The sequence below is a fragment of the Helianthus annuus genome, chromosome 13 (genome assembly GCF_002127325.2).
Source record: "Helianthus annuus cultivar XRQ/B chromosome 13, HanXRQr2.0-SUNRISE, whole genome shotgun sequence".
In the NCBI taxonomy this organism is placed as follows: domain Eukaryota; kingdom Viridiplantae; phylum Streptophyta; class Magnoliopsida; order Asterales; family Asteraceae; genus Helianthus; species Helianthus annuus.
Genome location: NC_035445.2, coordinates 19,559,753 through 19,574,574, shown reverse-complemented (window position 1 = coordinate 19,574,574; position 14,822 = coordinate 19,559,753). Strand labels below are relative to the sequence as shown.

The 14,822-nt window shown below is 36.6% G+C and overlaps 1 pseudogene; it reads right to left on the bottom strand.

The window, feature by feature from the left end:
* Positions 1-1,372: 1,372 nt before the first annotated feature.
* LOC110900467 lies at positions 1,373-3,327 on the bottom strand (annotated as a pseudogene).
* Positions 3,328-14,822: the final 11,495 nt, after the last annotated feature.

Here is a 14,822-nt window from a genome sequence, read left to right as displayed (position 1 = left end):
TAATCTTGTAAGAGGTTCCGTTGTGAAAAATGGTTGACGAAGAGCAAGTTGTGTGAAATGTACACGCAGTAATCCACCCGTTCGTTTGTCATACTTTTTTAATATCTTGATGATACCTGTAATAAACCCAAAACAAATAGAAAGGTTTATTCAAATGATATGTAATGGATAAAGGAATTATCATTTTGACCCGACTCATTTGTACCTGCAAAATTTAAGGAGTCGTTTTTAAGAAGCACCATCTCGCCGTGAACGGTGACAAATTCTTTCCGTATCGCCATCAATTCATCACTGAATTCAATTTCGGATGTTAAGACTCCATCTTTGCAGCTTTTCTCCTTCACTCGCTCGATTCTATGTTTTAGCTCCTGGTAAAATCACCAAATGAGCAGGACCATTCGATATATGATAAATCATTGGATTTCCATCACTTAAGATTATGAACATTATAACAAAAGCACAAAGCATTTCAACACGTACTAAGCCGGTAATAGGCTAACTTAATAACCTCTTAATCAACTTAAAGACAGGAGAAAGTTATTAGCAGGTCATCATTAACAACTAATAAGTGAAAATTTGTACCTCTTTATACGCGATATGGGATGTGCATCACAAAGAAATTCGTTTTCTTTTCATTTTGGGTTGAAAAATCCCCAAACTGAGATATATCATACTGATGAACATCCCTAGGTCCCAAAGTAGCAGGCCAATAAAATAAGCTCCAATTCCAAATCATGAAAGTTATAACTTTCCTCGTAATTAAGGACATACAAAGGATTCATATTTCTAACTCATAACTCGCTGGGACGGTTTGTCACAACTCGCTTCCTTGTCTTTGGAGTCTATCACTACCAAAATCATTCCTATCAACACTTTTCATGTTCCTAGTTAGCAAATCTACATCATGGCATGTTGGTTCAGATTTACATTAAAGAATAAAATCTAAATGGAAGATCTCGAAAACCTAATATTAAAAATTTAAAGAGCACTATACAAGAACACACAATCTATGTTCAAAAGACCCCTAGGTGCTCAGGCGCAGCCCAGCGCACCAAATGTGTTGCGGCCTGAAATGTGAGCTTTCAGGTGATGCTTCAGGGCATTTTCTGGCCAAAATTCCAGCCAAACGTAGCCCTAAACAAACCTTTAACATGCCTAAAACCCCTAGAAATATACTATACACCAAGCTTAAAAAAGCTCTTGCCTTTTAAACGCCTAGGCTCCAGGCTTTGTGGGCTTTTGACAACATAATAATCAGGTGAATCCACTGTTGCAGTTTACTGACTTCATATCCAACACAGTTAAATCGGCCAACATATTTTTTTTACTATCTGTTATTTTTGTGACCCCTTGGCATACTTGTTCTCTGTTCTCATATATTCTGCATAATAATTCATACAAAATAAGGAACAAAAGGTATTAGCAGGTTAACTCACTTGTTACTCATATAAAAGGTATTAGTAAATTGTATTAAAATTGTTTGAACTATAAAGATAGTTCGTAAATATAAAACATATACATAATTATATATTCCTAAAATGAAAAAAAAAAGATGGCGCATGCTGTGTAACTGTCAAACCGCCAGAACGAAACTGTGAACTGAACCATACACATTTCAAACTGATCGACTTGCTTCGATTTGAGTGATTGGATTGGTTTTAATGGTTTATCAACGCCCTTAACACTTTGTAATTTGGGTTGTCCCAGAAAAAAATGAGAACTAATATGATGCATACCTGCAGAAAGAGGCTAGTTAATCTTGGGTAGTCGATCTTCAAGATTTCCAATGAGCTACAGTTGCTGAAGTGGAAAGCATGTAAAAATTAGCCTTTTAAGTTATTAGAGCATTACAACAATAAAATATAATACCTGAGATTGAGAAAGCATAAATTAATACAGGCCACATCAACTTCTTTCAAATATGCAGATAACGAAATGTTTAACGATGACAAATTAGAAAACCAAGCAACTGACAGGATGAGTACTTTCTTGATATTTGGACAACCAACACAGTTGAGATTTTGTAAAAATCGTTGAGGCTGGTTAGAGCCCATAGATGATAGATATGCCCAATCAGCACTAAAACGCCAGTTTAGGTCATGCATTCAAACTGACGTGGGTTAAATGAGTACAGCAAGCAAGAAGCTCCTCTATGGAAGCCTGACATAAGGGCCCGTACGATAAGTTCAATTCCCGCAGGGTCGGGAGAGCCGCGTCTTTGTAAAGAGGTTCGACACGAGTGCATGCTTGAAATTTTAAAACCTTACAAAAAAAAACAGTGAAACTCATAAGCCAAAGACCAGAAATATAAAATAGAGTAAAATATCATTTTCGTCAGAACCAATAGATAGGCTGCAAATTGGTTAAGAACGTGTAGGAAAGATCGAGCGATGTCAAATTTTTAAGCTGGCGGAGAGACAAGAGTCCGTCAGAACCAATAGATGGGCATGACATTAGAATTAGCGATTCAATGAGAGTACATGATGCGGTAGTTGCAGATAAGCAGTCGCCTTAGAGAGTATGAGGTAGTTGAACAGCTATTGGTTTCTTGTTTATTAAATATTTCAAGCGATTTAAGATTCTCCAAATCAACAACTGAATCCTTTTAGTTGGTAATTAACTAATAATATTTATTTTCTATTCAAAATCCAATAATATGGTAGCTCATCACTCTTTTTAGACCCTATGTACTGGTACAATTATACAAGATCAGCATGCTTTAGCATACCGTTATTATAAATATTAAAAAAAACCTAAACTGGATATGAACAAAAAGTCAAAAACATACTCAACGTTCAAGACCCGCTTGCCCAATCAAAACTTCTTTGACAACATGTGGAGCGTCAAAAACTTGGTCAAGCCTTGAATATAGGCCCATGGATAACATCTGCTTGTTTCATCAGATTGGAAACAAATTAGCTCCATAAGAACATGGTTTTAAAAAACGGTTGAGGTGTGCGCCTCGAGGCGCGCCTCAAAGCGAAACGGCCAAAAAACGATTCTGACCTCAGGGGGTTTATACTGTTTGTGCGCCTCAAAGGGGCTGAGGCGCTAAAAAGGTTGCGTCTTGGAGGTTTTAGATATTTGTTTTTGATGTTTTTGATGTTTTTGCGTTTTTGTATCAATTTTAAGCAGTTTATGTCTTTTTGTGCGTGTTTTTTTATTATTTTGATGAATTTGATGATTAATATAGTTAGTATTACTATTTTTATAAGATATATAATATTTATATTTATTTTTCAATTCCGCCTCGGGCTTACGTCTCGGTTCGCCTCGAGGCTTACGCCTCGTGAGGCAAAGTGAAAACGCCTCTAAACTCGTTTCCATTTTTTTAAGCCTTGCATAAGAAGCGTATAATATCAAATAAAAACTACATCACTTGCCTCTTGAGAAATATTAAATGGCTCTGGGTTGTGATTTCCATTAGCAACCTGGTTAAATATGGCAACATCAAATGACTTAAGGTTTCTGAACAAGAGGTCACGGTCAGCAGAATCTTGTGTGATAAAAGCCTGCGTTTAGACAGAAAAAAGAATTAAACGATAGACAACGAGAAAATAAATATAAATATCCATACTGAAAATTTCAAAATTTTAAGGTACCTTCCAAATGTAACAAGGAACATGACTCTCTAAGTATGAAGTATGAAGCATGAAGCTGGGTTGAAATGTTGACCTGAAGCACGATTAAAAATTAATTTAAGAAAATAAATAATAAAAACATATCCATACTGAAAATTCAAAACACAACATGAAGTAACCTCAATTAATACAGGCCCCTACACCTCCTTCTTAAACTCATGTTTGTGTGATTGTACCCATTGATAAGCATCAAAGATTTTTTCAGCTTCAGAATTTTTAACGCCTGTAAACATTTATTTTTAATATTTTCCATCTCCCTTAATCTACAAAAGATACATGTGAAAATATTAAACCGGGCGTCAAAGAAGATTATTACGCGCATACAATGCTGACATGGCATAGAACAGATTATTCACCTATCTGCGGTTTGCCTTGCTAATTGTTTATTTCGTTCTAAAAGCTACTCTTTTTCTTTCTTTTGATGTCGTTTCTCTCTTGCAGAAGCTTCCAGCTCCAATATTTCAGCACCTAACTTTTCCTGCAAATATAAAGTAATTTTTTCGAATATTAAAATAAATATTTTCAGATGCATAAACATTTGAGTGAAATAAATTCGACTTACAATTTGCTCTCGGGGAGTTTCATATGGTGGAACGTTTTATAGTTCCAGCTCAGCGTCTAACTTTTTCAGCTTTTGCTATTCGTTTCTGACGTGTGTTCTTGCCTCTCTAAATCCTCCATGTCATTATGCTTCCCTTTCACTTTAACACCCTATATAAACTGCCACAAATATATTACCAACAACTTAATAAAAAAAAACTGCAAACACGATGACTACACAGCTTCACAACATGCTAAACGATCAGAACTTTCACACAATCAAATAAATATCATCTACCAAATAATACATGAGATCGTTTTCAAAATTGTTCAGTATAAACATGAACAATTAGATAACACAGTGAATAATTAGATAACATCACAACTGGTAACTTGAAATCACATATTAAATACATTACGTATTAAATCAAATAACTCCTAAAACACCATGAATAATTAGATAACATCACAACTGGTAACTTGAAATCACAAAAACCGAACCTGATGAGAAAAAATCAGCCGAATCTGAAAATGTTGCAAAGTTTCCCCCAAAGTGAAAACCCTAATTCATTGTCACACTAACTGCACAGATTAAGACCAAATAATATGAAATATAAAAGCATAATCATTTATAAAGAACATATACGCACCTGTGATGGTATGAGGTGTAGAGAAAGGAGGTGAAAAAAAGATTTCGTAACCCTAGATCTGGCGATGTGCATCTTAAAAACCCTAAAATCGAATTCGAACCCTTCACCACCTTCAAACTCAGTCAATTGGGTGTCGTATAGAGAGAGATTCATTGATCTGGTGTCATTGAGAAAGCCAGATCTTGCTTCGCCCAGAGAAACCCTAGATCTCCTTTTGAATCGCCTGGAGAGAAAGCAGCTCTACGCGGGCGGATACAATGCTACGAGAATGAGAAACCCTAAAATTGATTTGTGTATCCGTGTGTTTTTTTCTGGGTGAAGGGTATAATTGGGATTATAAATTATATTGTGCTTTAGAGGGTTGTATATTATGCTTTAAAAGTGTTTTAAGGAAATTTCAATGACTTTAAGAAGTCCTTTGGATATGTATATTATATATAGTATAGATAGTATAGATATATATATATATATATATAATTGTTTTTGTTTTAGTTATTAAATGGGTTTTTTTAATAATTAGGTAAAAGGACTAAGTTACCCTTCACTTAATATATAAAATTAACAGGGTTAGGGTTAAAGGACAAACCATGCATAATTTTGAAATATTAAGTACAAAACTCGTCAATTTTAAAGGTAAGGGATACCGCTTGAAATTTGGTATAAAGATAAATGACAAAACTTGTAATTCACTCTCAAATATTATAAGTTTCAACCATATATTCACTGCCATTAGACTATCCACTATCACAACCCAACCCAACCCAACCCAACCCAACCCAACCCAACTCAAATCAACCCAATCTTTCATAAAAAAATATTTTTTCTCTCTTCTACTTACACGACTAAATCCAATTCATTTTTTCACTCTCATTCACAACCCAATCTAAACCAAAATTTTATTAAATAAATATGATTTATAATTAATTTTTAAATAGAGAAAACGAAGAAAACAATTAAATATTATATACTTTGGTTGCAAACTTGGGTTGTACACGCAACCTGGTTGTGGGATATGATGAATTATTATATTAAAAAACTGCTTGCTTTTTTTGTCTCATTATCCGCCTGACAACTGTTTGTGGAGTTTAATCACGATAGTGACTAGTCTTAGAGGTTTGATATATCCAATATAAATATATTTAATAATGATATAAATCTTAAAAGATAATTTCCTATTTTCTTACGTATATTGATAAATAATACACATTAAAAGAAAGGCATATTTTCCACATAAGAAAGCTACTATAATAAAACATTGATAAACAATGATTAAAAAATTAAATTATGTTATGAATGAATCATAATGTGGTGATTCTTCACGTACGTAACCTCTATCTATTGATTACTTTTGTATTAATGTTAAGCCTCTATAAATAGAGGTTTTATGTAATTGGTATTACATACTCAATAAATAAGAATTCTTTCATTTTCTATACTTCTCATTCTCTCTATATTCTCTATATTATCCTTTACATATTAAATGTTACTATTTGTTTCACAACATGTTATCAGCACTGATTGCTTTGGGTTGGATTATAACATCTTAAGGTATATCCCTTTGCATTCTTGATTTTGTTCTCTGTTAATAAGATTCAAGTGCATACCCTTTTGTTTATATGTGTCTATTATTATAATATTTGACTTTACTTAACTCAAACTATTAATTGGTTGTATATGATCCGGGTTGTGGGTTTCGAAATAAAATCATGAACATTTCTTGTTTTGGTTGGTTTGAATCCTATTTTGAATTCCTTTAAATATTACATGTGTTACTTTCCTGGTCAAAATTATCTGGATAATAACTTCACAATCATATTACATGGTCGTATAATTTTTAAGGGGAGTATAGCTGAAATACCCTAAAAAATTCATCATAATAATAATAATAATAATAATAATAATAATAATAATAATAATAATATACATCATATGTAATATTAATCAAAATTCACCATTCAATATTTGTATTTTGATGAAGTAAAGAAATTAATTAACCTATATATTAAAACTAAAACCTTATGAATAGTGTTTTGGTCGACATGGTATATCTGTCACAACCCCAAAATACAACATAGGGAATGTCCCTGCTAAGCGTGTGACGTACCAATAACGAGCCACTAATTACATTGAACCCATACAAGTTGGTAATAAAATCCCCATTATTAATAAAAATACCAACAACAAGTTTAAATGAAAACCAACATGTTCAGCGGAAGCAAATGATAAACCAACGTTAAACAGTTTCAAAACCAATGTATAGTATCAAGAAATCAATCACAAGAATCCCATCAGTCGACCCATGACCACTCAAGCCACTCCAGACAGCAAGTTCCAAATCCAAGACATCTAACGACCTGCGAGCCTGTAACAAGTGTATCAGACAACGCTGGTGAGTTCATAGTTTTACGAAAACGTTGGTTACCAACTGTTTAATTTAATCCATTGAATTTAAATGTTGATAATACCCCGAATACAAGACGGCTCCTGGTTGACATTGCCCTTTCTCCAATGCTCCTATCAAAGCATTGGTCATGACAAGGTCATTAGTTCAACACCCGTCCTCCCAGGTACGGGGTGAGGTTGCCAAACCTAAGTAGCGCTACCAACTAATACCATGTTACCTCTCAGGTAACCAAACAACACGGAGGGACTTTAAAGGTGATATGAAGAGTATATTATCTAACATTCCAATTTTACCACAAGACGCATTCCTCTCAGGAATACCCAACAAGTTACCCAAAAACCTATCCCTCCCCGGGATACCCAAAGACTATCCCAACCACTGGGACGCATGCTCAAGAGAGATGAACTCACATTAGAGTGCTCGGTAGATTATGTTACTTGTTTATCAGTTGAATAAATACGTCCTATCATGGTTTACCAGTAACAATCAGTTTCATGTGCACATAGATTGCATATCACATACACAATTAATCCCCATACTCCTTATACACAAAATACACAACTACTGTACATATAGCATACACGTGAAGTTCAAGCCATAACAGTAAATCAAGTAATCTCTAGCATATATTTGGCCCATAAGTCAATCCGTCACATTACTTCATATGCACCAATCATGCAATAATTAATCCGTTGATACCCGAAAGCGTGCACATACAATTTAGTGATACACAATTTAGACAACACATTTCGTAAACATATGAACAAACCCTTCTGATGTGCACCCTATAGATCGGCCCCATGTAAGACAAGGGTTGGCCCAATACGGCCTAATTAATATATCCACAGAATTAAGCCCGGCTGAAGAGCTCTACACTATGCGGCCCAATAATAAATGTGTACAAGATAAATATATGAGTCACAAGTTCCTAACATGTCCAAAAATATATCTACTCAAGGAATAGCCCAACTTAATATATAAAGCCCAATGTAAACATCAACTAAGTTACCCAACCCGCTTGTCATAGCCCAGTTAACATATCAAACAAATATAATGCAGTGGGCTCGGCTGATGACCCATGGTCATGCAACCCAGCTACGCAACCCTTCAAGTCCTTCGGCCCAGTTATCTTACTGACCATTTACAAATTGCAATAGTTGGACATATTAGACAATCTCCTAGTTGCTCATAACTTTGCTAACCTAATTCTAACACAAATCAAATCAGCACAACATTGGTTCATAACAATAAATTCTCGAGTTTAACAAATCAGTCCACTGTTAACCTTTAAATCAGGTTATAACCCATCACATTACCATAACAACTAATTCATTTTAATGGATCTTGGCCCACTATCAATTTATTTTATTGGATCACAACCCACTACCAAATATTCATTTTATGGGATTAACAGCCTATCGATTATAGCATGATATTCACTAATTCAGATCATTGTTATTCTCATCAAGAAATCATGAAATCAAGTAAACCTGATCATAAACAACTTAACCAATAACATGCTTACCCTCGGCCCCTAATTATGTTCCCACATCATCAGACAATATCGAGACATAACAATTTCATGTAATATTATTTCATGTTGAATCAAATCACTAATAATACAATCATAGCAAATACATAACAATTATCATTCTCATAGATCTAACTGGATCAGTTACCTCATACCAAACATACAAATCAGATCATCATTATACTTCCTGGTTAAATCTAACAGGAAGTTTAATAAAGTATTTATTCAACTTCTAATATTATACTAATCCTGTTTATCAACTAGAAAGTAATAACACCTCAACATACATCCATTATAGCGATATATAGGCATGTACAACAAGAAGTTAAATCAATAATGTATACAAGAACTAACCGAACACAAGGTGAAGCTGAGAAGAATTTCAAGAAAGAGTGGGGCCTGCCGTCGCAAGTCAGGGAAGGGGGTAGGGTCTCCTGCTGCCGTGCGTGATCTTGGGAGGAGGGTAGGGTTTAGTTTGTTATGTATTATCTTGTTACGCAACCAAGTGTATGTACAATCTATACTAGCTGGCCCCCATAACACAAAAGTGGATCCACTTGGGCTTTCATTGACCCAAACATACCTGATAGCCGAAATGGGCTCAAGCCCATCCACTTGGGCCGCCCTAAAAAAGAATGTAATGGGTAAAGGTGATGGCGGGTTTGGTCTCTAGTCCAATTAGGTTCTCTTAGGGCTTCGAGGATTTGAGATGCGACCGTTTATCTAAAACACTAAGGTGTGGCACAATTATAATAATATATAAATATCTAACAAAGTTATCATAATCGCTAAACAGGATTATACTAGCATGGAGCGTGTAACACATCAAGGAGGAATAACAAGAAGTTTAGATCACGAGATTAAACGTTACTAATCTTGAAAGTTCGGGTTGTCACATCATCCCCAACTTGAAAGAAATTTCGTCCCGAAATTTGACAAGTGATGCGTGTTAGTGTATATATGTTTTAGATGTATATTTTAAGCCCTTTTTACACTTTTAGCCAAGTTTTAAATTTATAAAACACGATATTTAGTAACACTAAACACACATATGGGCAAGTGCACCCATCGTGGACGTAGTATAGTGTTGGTAAGATACCGAGGTCGTCCAAGGACACAAGAGCTTTTAGTACCGGTTTATCCTAAACGTCTAATCAAATCAAAATGTTAGAAAAAGATTTTAAACTAAGAAAATAAAATTAACTAAAATGCTGAAAATAAAAATAAAAATAAAAACAGATAGACAAGAAGAATCACTTGGATCCGACTCGTGTGTTAGTGTAACCTTTGATTATTTTCGCACTTTTGCACTTATTTAAGAGATTATCTTAGTTATTGTAGTATGCCCCTCTTTTGAAGGTGACGTTACCCTCAACCCAGAAGTTTGAGTTAGCAAGGATACAATCCTAAAGGGTCGGATTATTGAAAGATAAATAATTAAGTTATTAATGCATAATGTGGTAGGCCCCTCTTTTGAAGGCGACGTTACCCTCGGCTAAGTAGTCTGAGTCAGCAGGGATACAGTCCTAAGTAGCCGGGTTAAAGTTTTAATAGTAGTTTAACTTATGAGGGGATCAAAGAGTTTGGACCCCCGCCATCCAATACATTTGGGTATTGAAGGAGGTCCTACTAAATTTGACCCAGGTCCTTTGTAGGATCTATACACTAAACAATGGCAAGACTCTTACCAAACCGTTCCCTTAACCCCCGACCAGGTAGCCAACATACCTCCATATAGACCGTGGAGATATGAATGGTGAAAATCTTTTATTTTATATAGACAGTAAAATAATGCCAAGACACCACGGACAAACGATAAGGAAGAATCATCTTCAACATAAGATACTAGTAATTAAAGTCATCAATACAAAACCAATTAAAAAGTGCAAAAGATTAAAAATAAAAAGTATTACACTAAACACTTGTCTTCACCAAGTGATGTAAGAGACTTAGGCAAATATGGCCTTTGATTGTCAAGAACTCTTACGATCATTCTTGGATCCCGAGACGACTCACACACTCTATGATGGACAATGGATGATGGTGGTGGATGATGGTGTTATGGTGGTGGTGGGTGGTGGGTGAAGTGTGAGAGAGGTGGTGTGCGAAGGGATGAGTTGAAATGGCTCCAAGCACTCCTATTTATAGGCTGAACAGAAGCCTGGGCACGACCCCGTGTCCATCTGACACTCTCTCTCTTCATTAATTGTAATTCGCAATTACAATAAATGCGCCTGCAGCAACCTGACCACGCCCCCGTGTCTGCTGGGCACGACCCCGTGGTGGGCAATAGAAGCTTCTATAGGTTTGTCTTTTCTGCTGCTTCTTGGGCACGGCCCCGTGCTCGCTGAGCACGGGGCGTGTTCAGGCTTCTGGCTTCTCTGTTTTGCTTGGGGAGATGCTGTCGGGGAGTCGGGCATGTCACTTTTCTTCCTTTTCTTGTATTTATGTTAGATTTTACTGTCTTTTTGCTTCTTTTGTTATTTTGAGCTCATTTAATCCTGAAAACACACAAGGAAGACAAAAGCATACTTTTTCCAACATTAGTACTAAAAAAGGGTTAGTTTTAAGCCACAATTGATGTAATTTATATGATGCATTTTGTGCACATCAAATACCCCCACACTTGAATCTTTGCTTGTCCTCAAGCAAAACTCTTTATAATGTGGCTTTATTCACTCCTAAATGGAATGGGTAGAAGAGAAGGTTTTTGGGCTTGTCATAGAGTGTCGGGAATTCCAAGATTATTTTTGGTTTTATTTTTATTTATTTACAATCCTATTCGTCATGATTTATTAAAAACTTTTCATAAGATAAATTATTTATTAGGGTATAACATACCTTTTTTAAAATTCCATTTATATATAAGTTCACATACCTCACGGGGGAATCACTCAACACTCGGCCGAAGGTGTATTTTTAGTGAATCACTCGAGAGCGGCATGGAACTTACTCCTACCATAAGCTTGCCAAGCAATCAATCCTCCTCCTTTTTAACTATATACCTTTGTAAATTCCAAGAGTACATTTTAGGTGAAGGGTTAGGCTTGTGCTAAAGGTGGGTGGTTGGGTTAGTGGTTAGTAAAAAGGCGAAAAGTGTAACAAACGTTGGTTTTTCAAAAGACTTTTTATTTTATTTTATTTTGATGAACCATTTGTTTCAAACAAGGTTATTTTTGATGAACTTGTTTGTTTATTTGGTTTCATCAAAATATATAGCTTCTCTCTCTCTCTCTCTTTTTTTTTTTTTTTTGAATAGAGTCATTAGAAAACCGAATGTTGTTACTAAAATAAAGGGTTAAAAATAAAAAGGTTTAGGTGGCTAAAAAGGGTGATGGTTTTTGGGTTAAGAAATGAAAAGGTTTAGGCTCAAAGGGGTTAACTAGGGGGATTTTGGGTAGGTGGTAAAAAAAATGAAAAATAATGGTGTAGAAAGAAAAGGGTTAGTCCTAATGCCTCCATCATTTACTTACTTGGGTTTAAGTTGGTAAGGACCGGGAATGTATTGTTGTGGCAAGTTCTAGAGTCGTACGAACCAAGCGGCTATTCACACAAGAAACGAAAAATGAGCATTTAGTGTAAAGATATATATTTGTATGCTCGTTAAAGGCTCAAAACTCACTTTTGTGGGAAAGGGTTTTTATGTGATCAAGTATATATAATCAAATTTTAACTAAGTTTGTCATATCTTTTCATAATTTTCTTATGTTGGTTCTTTTTATCATGACGCTATCGGTTGTAAACTTGTAAAAATATAACCTTGTTAAGACTTGAATTCCCAACTTAAACTTAGACAAGTAAAAAAATTGAAAATTTTTGGAAAAAATTTGGGGTGATTAGCGGTTCCAATAGAGTTTTGTGTAAGGCTTGTTATTAGGACTTGCAAAATATAAGGTTTTAGCATCCCCCCACACTTAAATTACACATTGTCCTCAATGTGTCCCAAAAATAAGTTTTTAGGTTGATTGAATGTATAAAATGGTGTTAAAAGCAAAATTTTATGTTACTGGCAGTCTGGACACGACCCCGTGGGGACCGGGCACGGCCCCGTGTTCAGGTGCCTGTGACAAAAATTAAAGAAAAGAAACAGAAGCCTGGGCACGGGGGCGTGTTCAGCGAACACGGCCCGTGTCCAGTTAACTGAACTGGGCAATTTTATGCAGGGTGTGCAGCACGGGGCCGTGTTGGGCGGACACGGCCCGTGTTGAACTTGCTGTAATGAAGGAATTGTTGTCGGGCGACCCTGTTTTCGTGCATAGGGCTATGTTTCTCGTTTCCCTTGTTATCCTTGACCACCATGAGTGTGTTTTATTTCTGCAAATTTAAACTAAAAGATTAAACTAAACTAAGGATAGTTCCGCGGAATGCCTCCGTGGTGCGCCACGTTTATAAGGGTCCTTGGCTAGACCCAAGGTGAGGTTTTGTGTTTTCCGAGCGGGATGTTTTGCATCCCATGTTGCACCGTCGGGGAGCATCATCCAAACTCGAATCAATAACCTTCATGTAGTTGACCGGGTCATCGTCCTCTATTCTCTTCCCAACCCCGAACTTTGCTTCCTTATCCCCATATTTTAAAGTGAGCGTTCCGTCATTCATGTCTACCACTGCTTGTGCAGTGGCTAGAAATGGCCTCCATAGTATGAGGGGGACTTCGGTGTCTTCTTCCATATCAAGTATGACAAAGTCGGCCGGGTAGACGAAATTGTCGACCTTGACTAGTAGATTTTCAGCGACACGTTGCGGGAATTTGACGGATCGATCAGCAAGTTGTATACTCATCTTTGTAGGACTCGGTTTTCCTAAGCCGAGTCTTTTGATCATTGATGAGGGCATGAGGTTAATGCTAGCCCCAAGGTCAGCTAGTGCATTACGAATGGGGGAGTCCCCAATCAAGCAAGGAATTGTGAAGCTTCCGGGATCAATCTTCTTTTGGGGGAGTCTGTTGAGTACGAGTGTGGAGCACTCTTCGCCTAAGTTAACTAATTGCAATGATTCAATTTTCCTTTTATGAGTGAGGAAGTCCCTCATGAATTTCGAGTATTTAGGCATTTGGGTCAGGACGTCAATGAAAGGAATGTTGACATGCAATTGTTTTAGTAGACTTTCGAATTTTGCGAATTGCTCATTGGTCTTTTGACGGATTAACCTACCGGGGTATGGAACCGGAGGAGCCAAGGTGGGCTCTGGTGATGGAGGAGAAACCTTCTCTTGTTAGGGCGGTGTTGCGATCTCCTTAGTAGGCGGTGGTCCTTCTGCGGGACCCACGGTACGGTTCCGTAGCGTTTTGAGATGAACTTGCGCCTTTGGGTTTGTTTCGGTATTACTTGGTAACGCGCCTTGCGGTCTCTCGGAGAAATTTTGGGCTAGTTGATTTATTTGTTTTTCGATGTTTTGTATACTAGCTTGTTGATTTCTAAAATTTGATTCTAATTGTAGAAACCTATCCGATTTTTCTTTTCAGTGTCGGAGATGAGATGAGATACAGTATCTTCAAGCCTTTCTCGTCCACCTTGTTGTTGAGGGAAATTTTGTGACTCATTTCTTGGTGTTGAAAGTTTGTTCGTTGATTTAGGCTTTGTTGGTTACTACTATTGCCGGGTTCTCTCCAACCAAGGTTAGGGTGGTTACGCCATCCTTGGTTGTAGGTACCCGTTGGAGGACCCGACGGCCTAGGTCTATTATCAATGTAGTTTACCGATTCTGGTTGATCGTCTGTTTCTTTCATACAACTCCAACTTTCATGTGGCCCACCACATCCTTCACAAGCCATAACCGAGACTGTTTTTGCCATTTCTAACTTTTTAATTTTTGAAGAAAGGGCCTCGATTTTGGCTTGTAAAGAAGTGCTTTCATCAACCTTATGGGCGCCCGGGGCAATAGATTTATTACCTCGGGGAGTGTGCCATTGAAAATTGTTTTGAGCAATTTCCTCATTTTGATTGTATATTTCATGTGGGCGGCGGTTACCTAAAAGTCCCCCGGAGCTAGAGTCAAGTGTTTGTCTTGTGTGTGGCAACAACCCATTATAGAAAGTGGATACTTGTTTCCATATCACA